At 35.9% G+C, this 25,541-nt stretch overlaps 1 long non-coding RNA gene across 1 annotated transcript; it reads left to right on the top strand.

Annotated features, from left to right (window-relative positions):
- Nucleotides 1-554: 554 nt before the first annotated feature.
- LOC117096674 lies at nucleotides 555-1,693 on the top strand. The gene is made up of 2 exons (XR_004442583.1): nucleotides 555-1,095; nucleotides 1,413-1,693. It is a non-coding gene; the product is annotated as an uncharacterized LOC117096674 (long non-coding RNA).
- The last annotated feature ends 23,848 nt before the right edge of the window (nucleotides 1,694-25,541 follow it).

Genomic DNA, 25,541 nt, shown 5'->3' with positions numbered 1-25,541 from the left:
ACCTTCACCTTGACAGGCTTGTCTGTTAACCCTAGTGTGGCCTATAAATGTCACATTTTCTGTGTATAGTGATATAAACATATTTGGGAAGTACTCCCATTATGTGGTTCATGTTATACGGTTTTCAAACAATCAGAGTGAGTCAACAGAACTCCTTTCATAGGTTGACTTGGACAAACCTTGCCAAGAAAAATGCCTGGTGATGGGGGGTTCACAACAAGGATCTCCAGCTGAAACATCACTGGAGCTTCACTAGAAAAGCCTTTTCATGGTTTCTGGTCTAATAATTAGCTAATATTTACAATGTTATTGTTACAGCTCACGCATTCGTTATAATTTTCTTTATAGTAATACCCATTATAATTGGAGGCTTCGGAAATTGGTTAGTACCCCCAATAATTGGTGCTCCTAATATGGCATTTCCCCGCTTAAATAACAAAGCTTCTGACTCCTTCCCCCCTCCTTCCTACTACTACTCACATCCGCCATAGTAGAGGCCAGTGCTAGGACAGGCTGAACAGTTTATTCCCCCTTGGCAGGAATTTCTCCCACCCGGGGGCCTCTGCAGATCTGACTAGCTTCTCACTTCCTCTAGCAGGCATCTCCTCTATTTTAGGAGCTATCAATTTCATCACCACTATTATCAACATAAAACTCCCTGCCATATCTCAATATCAAACCCCCCTATTCGTCTGATCAGTCCTAATCACAGCAGTCCTGCTACTCCTCGCTTTACTAGTTTTAGCTCCCGGCATTACCATACTACTAACAGACCGTAACCTCAATACCACTTTCTTTGATCCAGCCAGAGGAGGAGATCCCATCTTAGATCAACACCTATTCTCATTCTTCGGTCACCCCGAGGTTTATATCCTCATTCTAACTGGGTTTGGAATAATCTCTCATATTGTAACATATTACTCAGGAAAAAAACAACCATTTGGGTACATAGGTATAGTCTGAGCTATGATATCAATTGGGTTCTTAGGCTTTATTATATGAGCTCATCACATGTTTACAGTGGGTATAGACGTAGATACATGAGCCTACTTCACTTCTGCCACTATAATTATTGCAATTCCTACCGGTGTTAAGGTCTTTTTTTTTTTTTTTTTTTTTTTTTTTTTTTTTTGAGATAGAGTCTCGCTCTGTTGCCCAGGCTGGAGCGCAGTGGCCGGATCTCAGCTCACTGCAAGCTCCGCCTCCCGGGTTTACGCCATTCTCCTGCCTCAGCCTCCCGAGTAGCTGGGACTACAGGCGCCCGCCACCTCGCCCGGCTAGTTTTTTGTATTTTTTTAGCAGAGACGGGGTTTCACCATGTTAGCCAGGATGGTCTCCATCTCCTGACCTCGTGATCCGCCCGTCTCGGCCTCCCAAAGTGCTGGGATTACAGGCGTGAGCCACCGCGTAAGGTCTTTAGCTGACTTGCCACACTTCACGGAAGCAATACCAAGTGATCCCCTGCAATACTTTGAGCCTTAGGCTTTATTTTTCTCTTTACCATGGGGGGCTTAACCGGCATTGTATTGGCAAACTCATCATTAGATATTGTATTACACGACACATACTATGTTGTAGCCCACTTTCACTACGTCCTATCAAGAGGAGCTGTATTTGCTATCATAGGGGGTTTTATTCATTGATTTCCCTTACTTTCAGGCTATACACTAGACCAAGCCTATGCCAAAGCCCATTTTGCCATTATATTTATAGGCATAAATTTAACCTTCTTAGATCTATGTCACCAAATACTGGAAAATGTCAGCTGCACCCACTAAACAGCTTTATAATATTAATTTATCTTTTTCTCCCTGGAAATATGACCCAAAACCCACTCCTCACTTGGATATTGCTCTGGTAATGATGGTTGACAAGAAGACCCTGGGGGTTTCTGGTAGTAGATCTCCTAATTTAACTTATTCCTGAAAAATCAACCCTATGTCAAAATCAAACCCAGACTTGTTCCCCCATCATTCACACCTGTTCTAAATGAGTTTTATCTCATGCTGTGTGGTTAGCAAAGTCTTCAGTAGGACAGCCCTCCTGCTTGTTTGTCAACAGCTAATAATTTTTTTTCTTTCTCTCCACTCTGCCAGCCCATAAACTAAGTATGGGCCTCATTTACCTTATTTGTAATTCACAACATAGACCTGACTTCCTCATTATAAAAGTTTCCTTACTTGAAACAATTCAGGGACTGGGCAGCATTGCTAATATTATCTCCTCTATGGAAGAAAACCAGCTGAATGATTATCACCAACAGTTGTGCCAGAAAGCAAATAAATGTCTTGGGAAATGCTATTTGCTGTATCAGTTGAGCTGAAATTTCTGCTCAGAATTATTAAAGAATAAGTAAGATTGCTTCCACCTAAAGCAACAGGCATTGCCTCATTACTGTATCGCATTATTGTCTAAAGAAGCACAAAGATACATTTAGTTAATTCTTTCTTTCTCTGTCATCAACAGACACAGAAAAATTATGTTTCTATTACTTTTGCCATTACTTTCAATGACAAAACCGCAATTACTTTTGCACCAACCTAAATAAATGTCTGGTTTACTTATACTGCTAAATTATAATAAGAGGAAAATCCGTAGGGCAGATGATAGCTCCTAGAATGACAGGTGTGGCACTTGGATAGCTGGAGTTGAAAGCCAGCTTAAAAATTAGTATTAACTAGCTCTATGTTGCAAAAAATGGTGATTTCCTATTTTGCACTAGTCATTTCAAAATGCTTTCCCTTTAGAAGTCTCTCTCTCTCTATTAATCATGCTATAGCAAGATTTTACTGTGTTCTTGAAAAACAGGGTGCCTTCATCCATTTGGGCTGCTATAACAAAATGCTATAAACTGGGGAGCTCATCAACAGCACACATTTATTTCTTAAAGTTCTGGAGCCTGGAAAATTTGAGAGCAAGGCACCAGTAGATTCTAGGACAAGTCAAGGCTGCCATCCTGGTTTACAGATAAATGTCTTCTTGCTGTGTCCTCACATGGTGAAAGGAGGTAGCTCTCTGAGATCTATTTTATAAGGGCACGAATCCCATTTATGAGGGCTCCACCCTCATGACCTAATTACTTACCAAGGGCTGCACCTCCTAATACCATCACATTGGAGGTTAGAATTTCAGCATACGAATTTTGGTGGGATGAAACCAACCAGTCTATAGCACTGGGATTAGAAACAAAACCTAAGCTGTATTAAAAATTAAATTTTTACAGTGTATAGTGTCTTAAGCATTACATATAAAACCTGATACATCTGTAAAGTTTTATCTTTTTATAAAACGTGTAAAACCTGGGTTTATTTAGGGTTTCTAGGCAATTCGTGTAACTCATATATTATAGATTATGGCACCCAGCCATTAATTATCTCCTACCTTTCCTTTTGGGAAAGATCCACACATCTAGCCAGGCCATGAAGAACCACGATGATTCTACCACATGGAGTTTCTTGCTCTGCCAGAGAGACCAAAGTCTTAGTTAACATTTTAGAACTAGCTGGCAATAATAAGGCTAATGATAAGGTCACTGGGTGATACGCTTTAAAAATATCATTTTATACAATTGCATAAATTAGTTTCTTTTTACCTTACAAAAGTGTTATCTTAGTAAGAATTTATCATGTGTATTTTGACAAATTGGATTTTATCCGTAATTGTCAAGCCCAGCAGCCAAAAAGAAGTCTACAAATCACACCAGACTAAAACTGGGCTGCATTTTCACGGGCTGGTGGCATTTAAAAAATTGAAGGTATAGATATAGGTACAAGGTGCTTTAATGGCACTGAGAATGTTAGAAAGTTTGTCTTTAGTGGGTGCTTAGAAAATATTACGTAATTTGCAGCTATGAAACAGTGTATGACAAATATTATCACCTGGATCCTAAAGAAGCAAAGCCCACTATGAATTTAGATAGAACATGAAATCTAAAAATAATAAAAAAGGCTTTATCTGTTAATATATTAATAATAAATTTAAGATAGTCTGCATATGATGCAGTGAAAAAGGGGCTTTACATTCCCCATATTGTTTCTAAAATCTCTTCTTCACTTTTCTTTTTCAATATTGTAAGTAGAAGCTTCTCAGGCCTGCTGTTTTCTTCTGATGCCAAATGCTGAAATCACAGTACTTAGAAACTTAAGAATTCTGCCTGTGAAACTATCTCAGAAAAATAATATGGGGAAATTTTGAGAGTTTATATATCAGTATGTTTTAAAGAGCACTTGGTATTCTCAAGTTTTGGTGGTGTATTCTTGTTACTTTGTATTTTGCTGATTATCAGTCAGTAAAAACCTTCTCCCCAACTAGAGTTAGAAACCACCAATGTGCAGACAGAAAAATAATTTCCTGTAGAATGTGTAAATGATCGTTATTCAGAAATTATTCTAAAAACAAATTATGGAGTAGAAATAATTTCTCTTCAAGATAAAAATACCATGTTTTTCTAATTTTATTATGCTTATCTAATTTTATTTTCTAATTTAAGCATTTGAGAAGTTTGTTTATTTGGTTTATTGTTACGATTTGGTGTTCTGTTCTCTAAGAAAAAAATTTAAAACTTCATAGTGACATTAAACAATCCATATGCAATAGATCCCCATTAATAGTTGCTTTTTTATAAAATTGCTCCTTGAGGAAAACAGCTACTTATTTAAATTAGATTTAGAGAGCTCAAACATAAGTAATTCATAGAAATGGTCTGTTAATCTGCAAATTTGCAAAAACCATTTCTAGAACACTATCAGTGACTCCGATATGCAAAGTTCCAAAATCAAGTAAACTTTGAGGCAATTGAGTAAAACTTTTTATCTAACAGCTGTACAATGAGCTGCTATGGTTATTGAGACAGTCTGATTAAAGCAATATTAGAGCACATTTAAAAAATCACAGAGAGTAATTTAATGTGGTTTAGTAGGCACCTCTGTATTTTTCAGTGACCAAGGGATAGATAAATGTATAGAGTGAATGACATGCAGCAAAGTAGACACAAAAAGGTAAAAGATTACATTTGTGATGTATTTACATGGCAAAATAAATCTCTTTTACCATCTGATATGGGTTAGTTGTGTCCACACCCAAATCTCATCTTGAATTGTCATTTAAATTGTAGTCTCCACCTGTCATGGGAAGGACCTGTGCGGGGTGTTTGGATCATGGAGGCGGTTCCCCCCATGCTGTTCTTGTGATAGTGAGTTCTCATGAGATCTGATGGTTTCATAAGTGGTGGCTTCCTCTCTGTCTGTCTCTCTCTCTCTCTCACTTGCCACTTTGTATGATGTGCCTGCTTCACCTTCTGCCATGATTGTAAGTTTCCTGAGGCCTCTCCAGCCATGTGAAACTGTGAGTTAATTAAACATTTTTTCTTTATAAATTACCCAGTTTCAGGCAGCTCTTTATAGTAGTGTAAAGACAGACTAATACATCATCTTAATGTCAACTGATTTTTCTAAAAACCTTAAAATAGAATATAGTGGAGATGGTGATTTTCCTGCTATGTAAGAAATGGTTTTATGAACTTGAATTTTGCACATGCCTTTTTAATGGAAGAAGCTACAGAGTAGAATAATATTTGTTATGTAAATTCTCTGAGCAAAATCTATTTTGAATATCTAGTAATCATTTACAAGTATACATATACATACACATATGCATACATGTATTATGTGTATGTACACATAATATACTGAGGTCAACTATATGAAGGTCATTACTTCATACTTCATTATATAACACATACTTCATTATATAACATGTACTTAATTATCAAAACTCTATTCATTTAATAATATTTTACAAACAAATATGAGGCTTAGGGGGAGCGGCTGACTTCCCACCCCTGTAAGTGGGAAAGACAGAATGAACACATAGTTTATCTAACTAGAGGATGAGCTCTTAACGCTATGGCATGCCTTCTCTTTCCTAGGCTCTGTCAAATCTGTTCCATAGATTTTATTTTTTTAAGATCTGTCTGCTAAACACAAAAGACTAGCAGTGCTTCACTTAACAGATTTTTAGTAATCATAACACATTAAGGTTGACAGATGCAGACATGTTAGCCAGCTCTTCCTCATTCTTATAAATTATGAATTAAAGCAGCAATGCTATCAGATGCATGGCTTCGATAGCACTGTTAGAATTATATGATGTCGATTTTATTTTACTCAAATTTTCAACCAAAGCCTTCCTATTTCCATTGCACATTTGTACAGTGGACTTTGTTTTCTTTTGTAAGTTTTGGAGTTAAGTTACATCACTGGAATCCAAAGAATAAAGAGTGGTAGAAATCATCTTTTGCTTCATCTAACGTCATCTACCTCCACAGAGAAGAGGAAACAAAAATTCAGAGCTAAATGATTTACCATGTCAGTAAATGACTAAACTTCTCTGGTAAGAATATAAGTCTGTGGAAATAACCCTGGACTTCAGAAATCACTGTTCCAGATGCATAATGTTTTTTAGAAATACCTTACTTGAACATTAAAACTAAGCACGGTCTTTCAGCCTAGAATTCCAGGAATGGATAATTAGCAATGAAACCAAATTTTTAATTACACGTTTTGTCTTATAATGTTAGCTGATACTCACATTTAGGAAGGAACCCAAAGAAATATAGCCAGTATTTAGGAGGGAATTCAAAGAAAATAAAAAATATTTTAAATGTATTGAACTTTATTTATGCATTGTGTATAGTGTTTGTACTTTAAGATTTTCTCATCCTGCTATTTGTTTTTTAAGCCAAAGATTTCTTGTGCCAGACTGATGGAAACTGTAGGAAGAAAAAACTGTAGGAATAAAAATTGAAAAAGTTTTGAATCAAGAGACTTTTCCTTAGAGCAGAAGCAGTCCTGATTCACAGGTGATGCTAATGCTTTCTGATCATGCATAATTTGAACTTTCCAAAGGTCTTATGATTACAGGTTTTTCTGTGATAAATTCAATCTCAGATTAGTCATACATCAGATTAGAAATGCCAGATGGCATCTTCTCTTTTGGACAAACTCTTGATGTATAATTGCCTTTCCAATAATGTATGTCTCCTTATATCAGTATTTATTCTATGAAAAAAAATCAGCATTTGTTTGTATGTTTTAATTATCTGATTTGGCAAGAAATTCAAACTGAAGCGGTCTTTGCCTTTGCACAATAAATCTATTGCTTTGTGAAGGAAGACATTTTTCTTTTACTTAGATAATAAAGCACAATAAGCAAATCTGAAGTCATATTAAATACAATACTATATATCTATTTAAACGGAATTGTGTTTTGTACTACAGCTGCTCTTAAAATAATAAATTAGAAAAATAAAATGCATTCCAACTACAGATTTCAGGGTCAAGTTTGCTTTTCTAATGGTAATAAGTTGTATATATTCAGCAGCTTCTTTCTAAGACTCTCAAAGGGCTTTATCATGCTAAGGTTGAAATTCAATTTATGTAATCTCAAATCAAATATAATTATCTCTACATTTGAGATGAGAAGATTGCTTCATTTTATAGTACTTTAATGAATAATTGTAGCTTTGTTTATAGCTTCAACTTCTAGATTGCTTTTAAAGCTCAACAATTATATTTAGAAGTCCAGACTCTATTTTTTAACTTCTATTAACTTCATCTAATTCACTGAAGACTTTGTTCTCCTTTCCCTGAATGCCTGTCATTAATCACTTTGAATTCCACCTCTGCAGAGCTTGACTATCTAACACTCGACTGCCTCAGTCTGTCTTATCATTTATCTTTCCTTCCCCTCCAAGTTACCTATCTATCCACTGCCATGGACACCGTTAAGGTTTGAAAGTTGGTGTGCCCTACAAATTCTTATGTTGAAACGTAATAGCCATTGTGATAGTGTTAAGAGGTGGAGGCTTTAGGAGGTGGTGAGGGCATGACTGGAATTAATGGTCTTGTAAAAGATGCTTGAGCAACCTGTTTGTCCCTTCCACCATGAGAGGATGGAGCAAGATGGTGCCAGCTGTGAAGGAGACAGCAAGCCCTCAACAGACACTGTGTCTGCTGGCAACTTGATCTTATACTTTCCAGCCACCAGAATGTGAACAATACATTTCTGCTGTTTATCAATGACCCAGTCTAAGGCATTTTGTTACAGCAGCTCAAATGGACTAACACAGCCACCTGCTGGATGTATCATCTTCAGATTTTAGGCTACCTTTGAAATTTTATTTCTAGAAGTTTGTTTCCCAACTACAACCTCCTGTCTTCTGTAATACTTGCTTAAAAATCCCAGTATCTCAATTATTTAATTTCATTGTGAGTTTTAGGGACATTATTCTCATGCTGTTTTCATGATGATTTAGTATCTTCTGACATCCTTTTTTTCTTTTGTCTAACCTAGATTCCATTACACAACATTATAATTCCTCTTGTAAATATCCTCAGCCACTATATATTACAATCACTATTACTATCAGTTGTTCTCCCTGACTCCTTAACAAATTTCATCTCCCCTCGCCTAGTGAAAGCCACCATCAGCTCTCTTATCTTACTGTGACAGCCATGGAAAGGGTCTTCCCACCTTTTATATAACTCCCCAACATCAACACAGCAAACTGAATGACTTTTCAAAAATATAAATTGCACAATTTATCTTTTATGTTTACGAAGGGCTGTTTGCTTGTTACTTGAAATAAAATATAAATTCACGTCTGTCTTCAATATAATCCAATGTGATCTACTCTGAAGCTAAACTGAACTTCTCTTAATTTCTTCACATTAGCCAAGGGCTACCACACTTTTCTGGACTGCTCTTCCCCCTGTGGTTCCTATGACTATCTTCTTCTTGAATTTTTTTTTTTTTTTCCGATAGAGTTTTGCTCTTGCCCCCAGGGCTGGCGTGCAATGGTGCCATCTCTGCTCACTGAAACTTCCATTTCCTAGGTTTAAGCAATTCTCCTGCCTCAGCCTCCCAAGTAGCTGGGATTACAGGTGCTCGCCACCACACCCAGATAATTTTCGTAGTTTTAGTAGAGATGGGGTTTAGTCATGTTGGCCAGGCTGGTCACGAACTCCTGACCTCATGTGATCCACCTGCCTTGGCCTCCCAAAGTGCTGGGATTGCAGGTGTGAGCCACTGCGCCTGGCCATTCTTCTCGATTTTTAAATCTCCCATTCAATACTGCTTCCACAGAAGGGCCACTTCCAGTCACCTTTCTAAAGTAAACATGTCCACATTATCCACTATTTGTTTTCTCTGTTTATTTGAATTTTCTATTCGTTTGTTTTCTTTCATAACATATAAAACAAATAGCAAACATGAACTAATAAACTGGGATTATGTGTGCTTCTGTCATCTTCATATTCCCCATGCCCAGCATACTTCCTGGTTAAAAAGAAACATCCAAAAATATTTGTTTACTAAACGTCACTAAAGCAATTTTAGGTTGGCTCAGAAATTCTAAGCTGTTGGGTTCATGCTATGATCATTTAGCATTTAAGATCAAATTTTACCTCATGGGGTCAAAATAAAAAAGTATAATGAATTTCCTACTATTTACCTAGAATAACCAATACCATGTTTTCCTGCATTGCGATCCATCGTAATATTTTTGCCTGGAGTATCAAATCGATTGTGTCAGAATATTATTAATACTTTAATTTGATCTTCTTATGTCCTCATGAGATGAGCTATTAAATCTGTAATCAATCCCAAATAAATTTGCTTCTGCATGGTTTACATAGACTGCAAAGGAGTATTTATTAAAATAAATATTCACTGTTTATACATATTCAAAGCATACAGTCACATTTAGGTTATGGAAAATAAGTTGTTAAAATTATAGATTTTCAAATTTTTACCTAAAATATAAATGAATGTTATTTTTTCCACTTTTATAAAATTGAGAGTAGAAAATCTAACAGTGCTATCAGTAGTAATTTAAAAAAAAACCAGAGGCATAAGAATTTAGCACTGTCATCAAAATTACCAATTCCAGAGTTACATAAATAATATGTAAGCATTTTATACTGCATGGTCATTATCCTTTAAAAATAGTAAACAACTTAAAATACTAAATAAAAAAGTAGAATTTGAAACATAAAAAATAAGTACTTGAAATTCTTAAGTTTAATATTTCTTAAATTTATGTATGTGTCATGCACTTGTACAAAATATGAATACTAAAAACACTTTTAAAAATTACTAAATCAACACATTTTAGTTAGGAAATTTAAAATATATATATATTAAGAAATAAAAGAATGTTGATGATTAAGTTTGTCAGATTATTTTAATTATAATTTATGGAGTAATCTACTATTTGATTTTTCTGGTTAAGAGAGTGAATTGAGGCCCAGCGCAGTGGCTCATGCCTGTAATCATAAAACTTTGGGAGGCCGAGGTGGGTGGATCACCTGCGGTTGGGAGTTTGAGACCAGCCTGGCCAACATGGTGAAGTCCTGTCTCTACCAAAAATACAAAAAATTAGCTGACTGTGGTCGTGGGCACCTGTAATCTTAGCTATTTGGAAGACTGAGGCAGAATTACTTGAACCTGGGAAGCGAAGCCTGCAGTGAGCTGAGATCATGCCACTGCACTCCAGCCTGGGCAGCAGAGCAAGACTCCATCTCAAATTAAATAATTCTACAATAAAGACACATGCACACATGTTTATTGCAGCACTGTTCACAATAGCAAAGACTTGGAAGCAACCCAAATGGCCATCAATGATAGACTGGATAAAGAAAATGTGGCACATATATACCATGGAACACTATGCAGCCATTAAAAAATGAGTTCATGTCCTTCGCAGGGATACGGATGAAGCTGGAAACCATCATTCTCAGCAAACCAACACAAGAACAGAAAACCAAACACCACATGTTCTCGTTTGTAAGTGGGAGCTGAACAATTAGAACACATGGACACAGGGAGGGGAACATCAACACCAGGGCTTGTCAGGGGGTGGAGGGTTAGGGGAGGGATAGCATTAGGAGAAATACCTAACATAGATGATGGGTTGATGGGTGCCACAAACCACCATGGCATGTGTATACCTACGTAATAAACCTGCACATTCTGCACATGTACCCCAGAACTTAAAGTATAATACAAAATAAATAAAAATTAAATTAAATTAAATTAAAAAAAGAGTGAATTGAAAGGACTAAATTTGCAGACTCAGAATGAAGACAAACAATGGAGCACTGGGTTAGTCTATTATAACAGTATAGCAGCGTAGCTTAAGCTGCTTAAACTGCTCAGGAAGTTTAAGCTGCATTTATTGCATTTAATGCAATATAATGAAGGCTATAGTATATTCAAAAGTTGGATTACATTGACGGACAACCATTAATGGTTGTTTGAATCGACTAGTCAATGTAACCCAACTTTTGAATATACTATAGTCTTCATTATATTTAAATATGTAGAATACTCTTTTAGCATTATGCCAAAATAGAAGTTATGGGAGATGTGGAAGATATGAAGGAGCTTAAACTTTTCTCAACAATAAATGTCAGCCAGTGAGGAGGCTCGGTGTCTTCACTGTAGTCTCTTCTAGTCTTGCTTTCGTAAGAATAAGAAATGTAATAGGAGAATTTGTGGGTTAGGAAAGTTTAAAAAATAAAATAAAATGCCTCCCCCACCTTTAAAAATAAATCAGTTGCCTCTGTCTTATTCTTTTCCTTATGTATCTTTGATTGAAACATATCTACTACTAAATAACGCTAAAAAATTTTTAGTGTTTTGAAATACCGAACCAAGGCACAGGTGTGAGAATTCAGTTAGGTACATCTCTTTATTAACAGGGGATTTACAAGTCTACAACTTGCCATAGTGCCTGATAAGAACAGAAATAGGAAAAGGTCTATGGGCTGAATGTTTGCATCACCCCCCAAAAATCAAATATTGAAATCATAAACCCCAATGTGATGATTTTGGGAGGTGTTGCCTTTGAGACGTAATTGGACTATGAGGATGGAACCCTCATTAATGAGATTAGTGCCCCTATAAGAAGAGACACAATTGTTTGCTCTTGCTCTCCCCTCTCTACCATGTAAGGATGCAGCAAGAAGACAGCCATGTGCAACCAGAGGGAGGGCTCTCACCAGACACTGGATCTGCTGGCACCTTGATCTTGGACTTCTCAGCCTCTAGAACTGTGAGAAATAGATGCTCGTTGTTTAGCTATCCAGTCTACGGTATGTTTGTTACAGTACTCTCAACTAACACAAGAAGAATAAGGTGCCAAATAGCTTAAATTACTATGTTAGTGGGAGCAACTGAAATCTTTATCTGCAATTTCAACTTCATTCTTGACATGTTGTTCTATATCCTGATCATTCACCCATTGGCTATATTTTTGTTATCCATAGGCTAACCTCCAAAGGCAGAGAGGGAAGAGCCCTTCATAACCTTTTTTATTAATTTTCCTTCACATTCCTACTCTGGCAATTGAACATGCCTGGATTTAGCAAATGAAATGCCAGATTTAGCAAATGAAAACCTTAGTTAAATTTAATGCTGTGAAAAATAATAAAAAATTTATAGTACTATAATTCCCATGCAATATTTAGGACATCCCTGTGCTAAAAAATATCCATTGTTCATTTGAAATTCAAATTTAACTGGGTGTTCCATATTTTATGTAGCAACCTCAAAAATGCAAGAAATCTAAGCAGTTCTAGAATTAATGAAATCATGGATGTTTTCTGATACCTCATGAAATGCATCATTGTTACTGGACTTCTCTCTCAACCTTACCCTACATATATAAACATGCCTCTACCTATTTATGATCCAACTACTTTTTCTTAAGCAGATAGGCTATGGTGCTTAATTCTTTCAAGAACTGGAAGTATTAATTTGATAATCAGTCCACCTAATTGATTCATAAAATCTGTCCCACAGAGTTTCTTGATCTCCTTTAATTTGTACTAATTTCTTTAATGGAGATACTTATAATATGATTTAGCAATTTGAAAACATTGTAAGGATTAATCTCTGGTCAAGTGATGATTTCATTCAGTATTTTATTTCTCACACACAATTGAGGAAATACAGTAAGAACTTAGGTCAGCAGCTTAATTTATCCTTAACAGACAGAGCTGGTAAATTACTAGAAGCTGGCAAAAAGAATGAGTAAGCCCTAATTGATATATTAAGCTAGATTTGCTCTGAAAATGGGGGAATGTTTAATATTCCTTATTATTCTGGGTGTTGCAATATATCAATTCTTTAATAGTAGCATTGATTAACGGTTCTTAAAGTGATGCCGAGAATAGTGTCTTTACCATTACCTGGAAACCTGCTAGAAACACGAATGCTTGGCCCCTTACAGACCCAGTGAATCAGGAATTCTGGAAGTAGGACTCAGCACTCTATTTTTGAACTCAACACTCTCATTTTTTAAGAGGTTCTTCAGGTGATTTTGATAGGCACTAAACTTTGAGAACCACTTTTCTATGTGAATGGCAAATCATAATCATCCAGAGGAGTTCTGTTTCCATGAAAGAAGACACGTATTACCTGGTGAATGGAAGGAATTACAATTTTAACTGAATCCTTTACCTGTGTGTTTGTCACATGATTTGGAGAGGAGAGCAACTCGAAGGTGAATTTAATCACTATAGATAACCAACTGCGATAATTGCCTCACTCTCTGCATTACTTATCCTGCATATAAATTGCCTTCAGGCACGTTCTTGTGCATCTTTGCACAAGATGATCAGTTGGGGAATAAGAGATTAAGAATTCAGGTAATTCTGAAGTGTAGGTGATGCTTTAGGTCAACGCATTATGGAATCATATCACTAAGCAAGTACCTAGGAATTATATCAAATGAAAAATATTAAAAATGCATTTGGCTAATGGGGCAGAGCTTATGGCAGGAGTTAAGTTAGTTTATATTGAAATAGCACTAGAACATAATTATGTAGCACTCTCTCTATAGAACATATGTATGTATATATACATACATATACATATGTTCTCTGTGTAAGTGAGATCGGGTCTCACTCAAAATAGTAGATTAAGTTATAGATTATTTTAAAGTTACACTAAGAGCTTTGCTATGATCCTTAAACAAAATAAGATTTTGAAGACTTTTCACTGTGTACATTTTATTTCAAAAATAAATTGTAAACATATAAATGTGTAAAAGGGAAAAATAATGAATAGAAAGTAGTACACACGATGGTAGGAAAAAAAACCCTAAACCTTTTAATTAACACAATAAAAACAATTGTACTACATTTATCAGTAAAGGCAGAGTTTGTACTAATATATATTTTAAAAACATTCATCAGATGCCATATCCAAGATATTCCTTAGCAAAGCTTTTGTTTTTGTTTTGTTTATCTGTAACAGGCCACACAGTATAAATAATACAGGTTTTGAGGACCACATAAAGACTTCTATTACTTCCTTTTTTTTTTTTTTGAAAAATAACTCTTTATGAATGTAAAAATGATTTCTATTTCAGGGGCCATATACAATCAGGCCACAGAGTGATTTTACAGTGTGTGTAGTTTTTTTTCTTTTAATTCCTGGACTAGCGGATGTGAGTCCACAAGCTAAAGGATTCTGATACATCAGAATTTAAGCCACCTCAGCCTTCTCCACTATCCCAGACATCCATAGTTCTGTCAGCGAAATCAAATCGCGGTTCTTTTTCACTACAACGTTCTGGGGGTTAGTTGTTACCCAGTAATAGGAACTGGGACACAATGAAAGTAAAAATATTCATATATTATGGTGCAGAAATTGCTTTTACCACCAAGTATAATGGAATACATCCAACGGCATTAATGGAGCTATATTTGAGAATGTTCACAGAAGTACTGTTTCAAGCACCAGCAAATTGTAATGCATATAATAATAATAATAAATGTGCTCAAATAACATGATTCTATTCAGCATTAAATGTATAAATTCTTGGGGCTATTTTTAGTAAGGCTAAATATCACAAATATATTTATAAGAAAAGAATAAAAACACATACAGCAGAACCACTTATAAATTATAAAATAAATCGACATTACTGCTTAAGGATACAGGGCTTGTAATAAACTATTAGAAAAGCTTTAAAAACGAGAAAGAATAACCTCAGGATGGTGAGTTCCTCTAAATAGCATGAAATGCCACCAGGAAGGGATATACAAGGATCTTCAACTTTTATTTTCAAGTTTTATTTTTTAAGCTCTGTGGTATGTATATACCTACATTATTCTTTATGCCATTTTTACGTCTTTTCAGACAATTAAACATGTTACTTAGTGTTTTTTCATCAAGACATTTTTTATTTTTATATTTGTTTAATTCATATTTTTATAAAAATAATTTTGCTAAATCAAAAAGATTGAAAGCCTGCCATGATGTAGTTAGGTATTTTGGGAGAACCAAGAAAGAATACAATGGTCAAAGCAGTCATAAACATGCAAAAAGGAAAATAAGAAAACCACCAATTTGACTGCAAAAAATGAACACATACTTAAATAGTAAAATTTAATCACTAATATATTTTAACTACTTTTCATAATATAGCATTTTTCAAATTGAGATACCTGAAAAATAATTCAGGAGGATGTGAATACATCTTAGATAATGGGGGAAGCTTCCTTCATCAAGTACATTAGAAAAACTTAGATTAAACCAAGCTAATTTGATTTATTAATTCTGGAAATTTCAGAACTTTTAATTGTGAATCTGCCTTTTCAATCTCTGCAAGAGGAGTTGTAGTATTTAGTACTTTCCAAACGTAATTGAAAATACAATTTATAGGAAATACATCATTTCAAGGATCAGAAAGTTCAATGGAGCAAACTTTTGGAAATCATGCCATACTACCTGAAGAGGAGAGACCACTTTCTAAAGGACTGCTCTTGCAAGGCTTTATGGCAAATGAGGATTTGAACTGCCTAACAGAAAGAAAAATACTATGCATAAACTCACTTACATGAAGAATCTCAAAACGCGGAACTCAGAAACAGAGAGCAGAATGGTAGTTACCAAGTGTTGGGGGTGGGCAGAAGAATGGTGTTAGGAGGATGTTAATCAAATAATAAAAAATTGGAGTTAGGCAAGAGAAATAAATTCAAGAGATAATATGTAGTGAATTATAGCTAATAACAATATATTCTTGAAAACTGCAAAAAGAATAGATTTTAAGTGTTCCCACAAAATGGTATGTTCCCACAAAATGCTATGTGAGAAAATATGGTAATTAGTTCGATTTAGGGATTCCACAATGTATGCATATTTCAAAACATGTTGTACCTGTTAAATATATAGAATTTTTATTTATCAATTTAAAAATTAATTATCAAAATGAAATGAAGTGCAGATGTTAGGTAGCTAAATCCAATAAAATCTATGGCCCTGATTGATGGACGCAATAATAAAACATTTCACAAAAGAGGGAGGCATCAAAGTCAGGCAACTCCTGTTGCCTAAATGTTTTCACATTTCTTTCAGGAAATTTGGTTGAAAATGTGCAATTTTTGTCTGAATTCAGCAGAAACAAAGATCCTGTTATATTCATTAGTGTTTGTGTGAGAGAAAAATCTTCATAAAAATGATGATATGAAAAAGGCATATATTTTGTCAAAATCTGGGTAGTATAAGAAAAATAATTTGTTTTCTCAAAGTATCCATTTAATGATTTATTGACTCAATCTGTAGTCTGTTCCTTCCACTCAGCTGAACATCTGTTTTGATAGGCTTGTCTTCCTCTAATAAGGAGGCTGAATTTAGAAGGTGATGATATGAGAAAACACCAAATGTTCAGAAGCCACATCCAGGCCTGCTTTGGATGTCTTTTGGGACAAGAGAGCATGTGAGGGTATATCCAGGCTGCAAATAGCACTGAAGATGTCATCTCTGTGGCTGTTCTACGTTCTACTTCACTCCCAAACACTGTGAATTACTTCAAAATATGCCTGATCTGATTTTTTTCTAAAGTAGTGGGCAGCTGTGCAAACAATATTAAAATAGAAAAAATATTTTGCGCCATGCACTGCCTTGATTGTACGTACCCTTAAAATAGGAAACATAGACTCTTTCTAAAAAATACAATTATATCAAGACCTGCTTTTTAAATATCCAAAATGGATTATTACCTTTTGCATTTCTGTTCAGTAAGTGTTATATTCACTGAGAGTGATCTGACCAATAAAAACAAAGATACCATCATTATCCTATGTACTTTTTAATTTTAAGGTTGACTTGATTGAAAATAAAATTATTATGGTAGGTTTTGCCGTTAGACTATTTATTATTACTATTTTTATTTCATAATGCTTTTTTATTCTTTGGAAGTTCAATTTTTTAAAATAATTCATACTTTGAAATAATTTAGAATGTACACAAAAGTTACAAGAAAAGTTTAAACCACTCTCTCAGATGACCAATTGTTAGCATTTTATTACATACAACCATCCCATATATAAACTTAAATTTTAATCAGTTGTTTCAATAATTTCTCTTTCTCCATTCTGACCAGGATTATAATTATGTGAATGTATGTAAAAGGAGAATGCTTGAGGGACTCTACAGTCCATAATATATGGCCATACTGATCAGCATGAGCTTCTTTATTGTGGTTTAATTGGTTTCTCCACTGATTTGCAATCTTTGCTAAGTGGCTTTGGGGTAGTCTAAGCTAATTAATTTGCCTGAGACGAACGCTGCCAGTGGGTCTATAACCATGTTGCTACCACTTGAGTAAACATAACCTCAATGTTCTATCACTGGGGTGACAACTGTTACACAATTTCTCATTTATATTCTGCAATAACCTTTGTGGCATTTTACTAGACTCCCCTGCCAGATCTGCAAGGCCGGATTTCTTTTGGACCAACTATTGTGCAACATTGTCAACCAGCAATTACTAGTGGGTCATCATGGCTTTGCTCCACACTGAGTTTTAATAGATTGGATTTTCTTTCAGTGCAGCAGACAGTGAGAAGCAGACAGAGTAACATCATCGCCTCCATATTAAAATTCATTAACCTTGCAAAAGCACTTAATATCATCAGTAGATAAAAATGCTGTTAACTACTAAGCCTTAAATATTCATCAAGATACAAATACTTATTTCTGTATAAAATTGTGGTGCTCATATACAGAATTAGTGTACTGAATGTTCATAATTAAAATATTTTTAGCAAATCTTTGAGGGGTAAATAGAGCATTGAAATTTAGTATTTACTAATGTTAATTATCTGGGAAGTTATTCTAATTGCAACAATAACTCAGATTTCCTCATGGATCTGAGTGTTTAACACACTGAGATATCCATGATCGAAACATTTTATATATACAAGAAATTAGAGAAATTGGGATTTCTCTGCAGAGGCAGCATTAAAGACCGATATGGTTTGGCTGTGTCCCCACCCAAATCTCATGTTGAATTGTAGCTCCCATAAACCCCACGTGTCATGGGAGGGACCTGGTGGGAGGTAGTTGAATCACGGGGGTGTGTTTTTCCTGTGCTGTTCTCGTGATAGTGTATAAGCCTCATGAGATCTGGTTGTATAAAGGGCAGTTCCCCTGCACATGCTCTCTTGTCTGCCACCATGTAAAACGTGCCTTTGTTCTTCCTTTGCCTTCTGCTATGATTGTGAGGCTTCCCCAGCCATGTGGAACTGTGAGTCCCTTAAACCTCTTTCCTTTATAAATTACCCAGTCTCAGGTATATCTTCATTAGCAATGTAAAAACACATTAATACACAGACCTACAATCTTGAAAATAAACATTGCTGAACACTACTGTTCCAAACAAATAAGGTGCAGGTGTTCTGAAGGGCAGAGACTTGCCAATATGCTGGCTTCTCTCTCTTCCGTTAGTCATAGACAGAGACCTGCTTTCCTCCTAAACCTGCTTAATGGTCATTCTTTTTAATACTTTTATTCTTATACTCATTTTCCTCTGACCCCTTTGTTTCTCCAGTTACAGTCTTTGAAGAAACATACAATCTCCAACATCTTACCTCTTCCCTTAAATGGTATTAACCAACATGTGTGACTATATATATGTACCCACCCACTAATCAAGCTAAACAACATTTATCTAATATGCAGCTTCTTTTTTGCATAACTAGTGTCCACTGTGGAAGAAAAACTCATACTAATTTTAAGTGTCCTGCTAAATACCTGGAGGAGGAACTAGTGGAATTTCAGTAACTAGATTTTAATAATTAATGGGCTTTCTTGTGAATTAAAAAATATTTCAAACTCCCAAAGAGGGGGAAGGACAAAAAGGAAAAAAGTACAGATGCTCTTCTACTTATCACGGAGTTATGTTCCAGTAAACACATCATAAGTTGAAAATACTGTAAGTCAAAATACATTTAATACATTTAACCTGCTGAATATCATAGCTTAGGCTAAGCTACCTAAAATTTGCTCAGAATACCTTCATTTTGCCCACACTGTTGGACAAAATCATCTAACAGAAAATCTATCTTATAACAAACTGTTAAATGTTTCATATGCCGGGCGCGGTGGCTCATGTCTGTAATCTCAGCACTTTGGGAGGCCAAGGCGGGCAGATCACGAGGTTAGGAGATCGAGACCATCCTGGCTAACACGGTGAAACCCTGTCTCTACTAAAAATGCAAAAAAAAAATTAGCCAGGCGTGGCAGCAGGCACCTGTAGTCCCAGCTACTTGGGAGGCTGAGGCAGAAGAATGGCATGAACCCGGGAGGTGGAGCTTGCAGTGAGCCGAGATCGCACCACTGCACTCCAGCCTGGGTGACTGAGCAAGACTCCATCTCAAAAAAAAAAAAAAAAAAGTTTCATATAATTAGTATCGTACCACAAGTGAAAAACAGAATGTTTGTATGGCTACTCAGAATACAGTTTCCACCAAATGCTTATCACTTCACATCATCATAAAGTCAAAAAATCACATGGACCTCCTGTATTTGAATGATACATTTATAAAAAACAATCAACATTCTATGACTAATCAAAATAATTATTTTGTTTATTGGGTTATATAAATCATCATGGTACTACAGTTAGATTTAGTTGTGAATCCTTGAGAGAAAACAGCATAACACTGGCAAGATGGACTGATATTATCTAAGAAGCAGCTACTATATTTTTATTGTTTTTGACTTGAAAATAATTCAATAAACAGATAAACCACTAAATACATCACAGGAGAAAAACAAAGGCCATGTATATTTCAAGGGTATTGTATTAGTCTGTTTTCACACTGCTATGAAGAAATCTATGAGACTGGGTAATTTATAAAGGAAAGAGGTTTAATTGACTCATAGTTCCACATGGCTGGGGAGGCCTCAGGAAACTTACAATCACGGAGGAAGGCAGAGGAGAAGCAGGCACATTCTTCACAGGGTGGCAGGAGAGAGATGAGTGCAAGTGGAGTAAATGCTGGATGCTTTAAAAGGATCAGTTCTCATGAGACTCACTTGCTATCATGAGAACAGCATGGTGGATACCACCCCCCATGATCCAAGTACCTCCACCTGGTCCCACTCTTGGCAAGTGGGGATTATGGGGATTATAATTCAAGATGAGATTTTTGGGTGGGGACACAGCCAAACCATATCAGGTGTCTAAAGAGATGTGATTATCTTGATTAGTAACATAGGTTCACAAAGAAAAGACATTTCAAGATTTCTATGTATTTAATTATTTATCATTATTTTAAAAAGGTGGGAGAGCAGAGAAATAATAGTAGTGTCAGTAATAGCAACTGGTTATAGAACTTCTACTAAGTACCAGATATTGTCCTAGCTGATGTTCCTGTTTTCTCATGTAATTCTTACAGGAAAGTGGTAATTAGCTCTGTTGTCTATGAAGAAGCAAAGGCTTCCGGAGAAGGATTTCAAACCCACAAGAGTGCTAAAATGTAAACCCAGGACTTCTGAATCTAAAGCCCTTGTTTGATCTATTACATAAATTGAATGTCTCTTATCTGCCCAGGGCTTTGCTATGTCATGAGAATAAGGCTCTCTGGTAGAATTTGACTTACATTTTGAGTAAAAAGCCTCACACAGAGAGAAAATTATCAACTAGATCTTGAAGAATGACTAGGAATTTGGTAAACACAATAATCAAAGGTATAAAGAGACGGGTAGGAAGAAGAATATATTTCTGTGAAATCAGCAACTTTACAAAAATCAGATTTTCTTTTTCTTTTTTTTAAGATGGAGTTTGAGTCTTGTTGCCCAGGCTGGAGTGATTGGTGCGATTTCAGCTCACTGCAACCTCCGCCACCTGGGTTCAAGTGATTCTCCTGCCTCAGACTCCCAAGTAGCTGGGATTCAGGCATGCACCACCATGCCCAGCTAATTTTATATTTTTAGTAGAGACGGGGTTTCTGCATGTTGGTCATGCTGGTCTGGAGCTCCCAACCTCAGGTGATCCGCCCACCTTGGCCCCCTAAAGTGCTGGGATTACAGGCATGAGCTGCTGCACCCTGCCAAAAGTTCAGATTTTTAAAGGGGAAATAGTGAAAAGTTCTGTGTGAATAGACTATAGAGTTGAGTTCACGCTACACGGTTTCTGGAGCTGCATTTCCAAGCTGAAGCAAATAGATTAAGGTACATTTCAGAGATCAAAAAGATAATCACCGAGCATGTGTCACAGAAAGCAAATATATAAGGGTTTCAAAAAAGTGATATGAATAGTTTCAAATACTTCAGAGACCACACTGTATGAAAATTAAAGATAATTTTATACTTTGTAAATACAAGTTTATTATCTTTGAGATGTGATTTCATTGCAGTGAAAGTGTGTTTATAAAGGTGTGACATGTTAAAAAAGACAGCAAGGTAAGTAAATTATAAACAATTATTTTTTGCAATACTTTTAAATCATTCCTTCTATGACCTTTATAATATTTCAAAGATAAGAGTTCCCAGTAGATTGAATTTTCTTAAGCAATTTTCCTAATGTAGGAATATTACTTATTACTATTTGACCTTTTAATATTTGATGAAATACCCACCACTTCTTACTGATTGATTGTGTTCTTTTAATCCTAACAGGTTTTACATTTGTAACAGTTTGAATTAAAAAGTGGAATCATGATAGCTGTATTTTCTCCAGCCAAACTGGTTTCTCCCAATATAGGCAGACAAATTGGGAACAAAGACTCCTAGAGTTTAAAGTGTAACAGAAAGAGGATGGGACTCAGAAGTCATTGTGCTGAAGCTGAGGCCAAAGAATGGATTAAATCACTGAACTTCATAGAATCCAGAAGTGAAAGCATCGTATATCCCACATTTTAAATTTCTCTACCTCCACTATGAGGTGTTCATTCAGCTTCTACTTGAAACTCCCTATGGGCATATGTTTAAGATTTAAGTAAATGTCAGATGCTATATTTGTTGCTACTTAGCTCAGTAGAGATTCTGTGTTTGGTATGAGACAGCTTGTGCAATCCACAGGCTGAGTAATCTTTCACAGGTTGGTTGCTCTATGGGGAGCATTTTTATAGCAGATCATCACAGTAAACTCAAGCTTTAGCCAATCACTAAGCAGGTGAAGATAGTCACAGTGCACATAAGTATTTTGGCACTTCTTTGGGGTCAGTTCCCTTCAGGTTATGAGTATTTACAGAAGAGAATTCCCCAGGATGATGAAAAAGGCAACTAACTTAAGTAATAGATGAGGAGGGTAGACAGACAAAACAGTGCAGAAGGAACAAATACAAATATTGCTTTGTGCAGAGGATTCTAGACCATAAATATACACTCGTAAACATTTGTCCTTTGTAATTGTCTGAGTAACTACACATATTGATTTCCTTAAGCCCACAGTTCATCAGTGGAATATAATGATACTGTGGATTCACTAGTTGGATCCAGCTTGAGTAATCAAATCTTCGGATGAAAAGGCAGATCTAACACTTTCCATTAAGCCAGATCTTGCTTTCTCTTAAACAATCCCATTCTATTTCTTTAATAGCGCTGAAGTACACAAATATACCACACATAATATGTATGGTATACTTGTCTACATTTACGTATATGTGTGCGTATCCTCATCATAGTCACATATTCACATTTCCATGCATATTTAAACTTATCTTTGCAATCAGTCTCCCTGTGACTGTATCCACTGGGTTTCTGCTGCTGTTTAAAACAAATGTGATAGGTTATCCAAATAACAGCCATTGAAGGGAGCTTCTTACCACCCTGAATAACTTCTCTGGTAATCTAAAATATTGCTATGATAATTTTTCATTCAAATAGTAGGGTTTTAAATTGTTACAATTAGCTGCCTAATTTTCAGTATGAATATTAAAATACATGTGTATTTCTATATTTTAATATGTATATTCAAATATTGAATTCTGTATGTTTTTTACACTTCTAAAGGAAAGATTCCATGTGATAAATGTGCTGAAGACTTAGGGTATCATATCATTCACCCTAACAAGAGCAGCAAAAAATCATGCCACAAACTTCAGACATGAATTAATCTTCCATCAGAGTGTAAAAACTGCCCTTGCCTTGATTCTGATTCCATAGAGTTGCAAATCTCAATCATGATTTCTCCTTGACTACAGGAGACACTCTGCTTATATCATGGGCAGGCAATAGACCAATTGTTTCTTATTGTATTAACCACACTGGGTAGTTCAGAGTTCTTATGATATTTTTGAATTCACATATAGCTAGTAATAGACCCCACATTCTTCTCATCATAATCATCTGCACACGTATATGGTGTGTGTCTTTTTGATGATACAAACGTTTTCTACCTCAATCATAGCATCTCTTCAATCGGGCCAGGCATGTTGGCTCATGCCTGTAATCCCAGCACTTTGGGAGGCTGAGGAAAGCCGGTCACCTGAGGTCAGCAGTTTGAGACCAGCCTGGCCAACATGGTCAAACCTCCTCTCTACCAAAAAAACAAAAATTAGCTTGCTCTGGTAGCAGGCATCTGTAATCCTAGCTACTTGGGAGGCTGAGGCATGAGAATTGCTTAAACCAGGTGGGTGGAGGTTGCAGTGAGCTGAGATTGCGCCACTGCAGTCCAGCCTGGGAGACAGAGCGAGCCTCTTGTCTAAAAAACAAATATATATATATTTATAAAAATAAATATATATATCAATTTATATATAATTTTATATAAAAATATATGAAAATGTGTGTGTGTGTATATATACATCTCCCATTTCTGTGTACCAACTTTATTTCTCCACACATTAAATAATTAGTCACCTCCAAACTTAAGCAGTGTTGTGCCTAGAAGTGGAATGTACTATTGGCTACTCTGGAAAATTGTTTTTCCCCCTCTGGAGATAAAAACTCCAATATGTGGACATTTAACCCATTCCACCTGCTTTTCTTACAATATGACATCGACGTTCTTCTTTGGAGAGGTTAGCTTACGTTGCCTTTCCTTGAATCTGGGCAGAGCATTATAACTGCTTCTGCCAACAGGGTGCAGCAGAAGTGATGCTGCACGCTTTCCGAGGCTAGATCATGAAAGGGAAACACTATTTTACCTTCTCTCTCATGATACACACTTTGAAGTTGTGGGGCCACCATATTAAGCTACTTCACAGCCACACTGTGGAGACCAGGGAAAACATGACATGGAGATAGAAAAAGATGTTCGAGAAGCCCTGGCTACTCCAGCCACTAGGCGTTCACATTTTCATCAACTAAGCAACAGATAAGTGAAGAAATCTTCGAAATGGCTGTAACCACAGCTACTCTCTGATTTTAGCCTTGAGGGACCTCATGAAACTCTCAGCCAGAAAATCCCATCTAAGTAGCTTCTAATTTCTTGACCCACAGAAACCGTGAAACATAGTAAACTGCTGTTGTTTTAAAATACTGTGATAATTTGTTGTTCAATTATAAGTAACACAGCTCCAAGAAATACATGCACTTTGGGAACAAAAATATATAAAATTCATACATTTAAAAATTTGTTTTAATTCTTTTTTCTTTAAAAATGTGCCTGAAAATCCCTTTAATTTCCCTTATTAGTTTGGTATGTCCTTAATTTTATTTTTATTTTACTTCCAAGTTCTAGGGTACATGTGCACAACGTGCAGGTTTGTTACATATGTATAATGTACCATGTCGGTGTGCTGTACCCATTAACTCGTCATTTACATTACGTATATCTCCTAATGCTATCCCTCCCCCCGTCCCCTCCCCACAATAGGACCCGGTGTGTGATGTTCCCCTTCCTGTGTCCAAGTGATCTCATTGTTCAATTCCCACCTATGAGTGAGAACATGCGGTGTTTTGATTTTCCGTTCTTGTGATAGTTAGCTGAGAATGGTTTTCAGCTGCATCCATGTCCCTACAAAGGGCACAAACCTATCCTTTTTTATGGCTGCATAGTATCCCATGGTGTGTATGTGCCACATTTTCTTAATCCAGTCTGTCACTGTTGTACATTTCGGTTGATTCCAAGTCTTTGCTACTGTGAATACTGCTGCAATATACATACGTGTGCATGTGTCTTTATAGCGGCATGATTTATAATCCTTTGGGAACCTTAGTGTTCTTCCTCTTGTGTTGCTGATATTTGATAGCAAATATATGTAGCTCTCCACTTCTATAACCTGTAAATTCAGTCT

Source organism: Trachypithecus francoisi, unplaced genomic scaffold, assembly GCF_009764315.1.
Source record: "Trachypithecus francoisi isolate TF-2019V2 unplaced genomic scaffold, Tfra_2.0 Lachesis_group14, whole genome shotgun sequence".
NCBI lineage: Eukaryota > Metazoa > Chordata > Mammalia > Primates > Cercopithecidae > Trachypithecus > Trachypithecus francoisi.
This window is presented reverse-complemented; position numbering and strand designations above follow the sequence as displayed.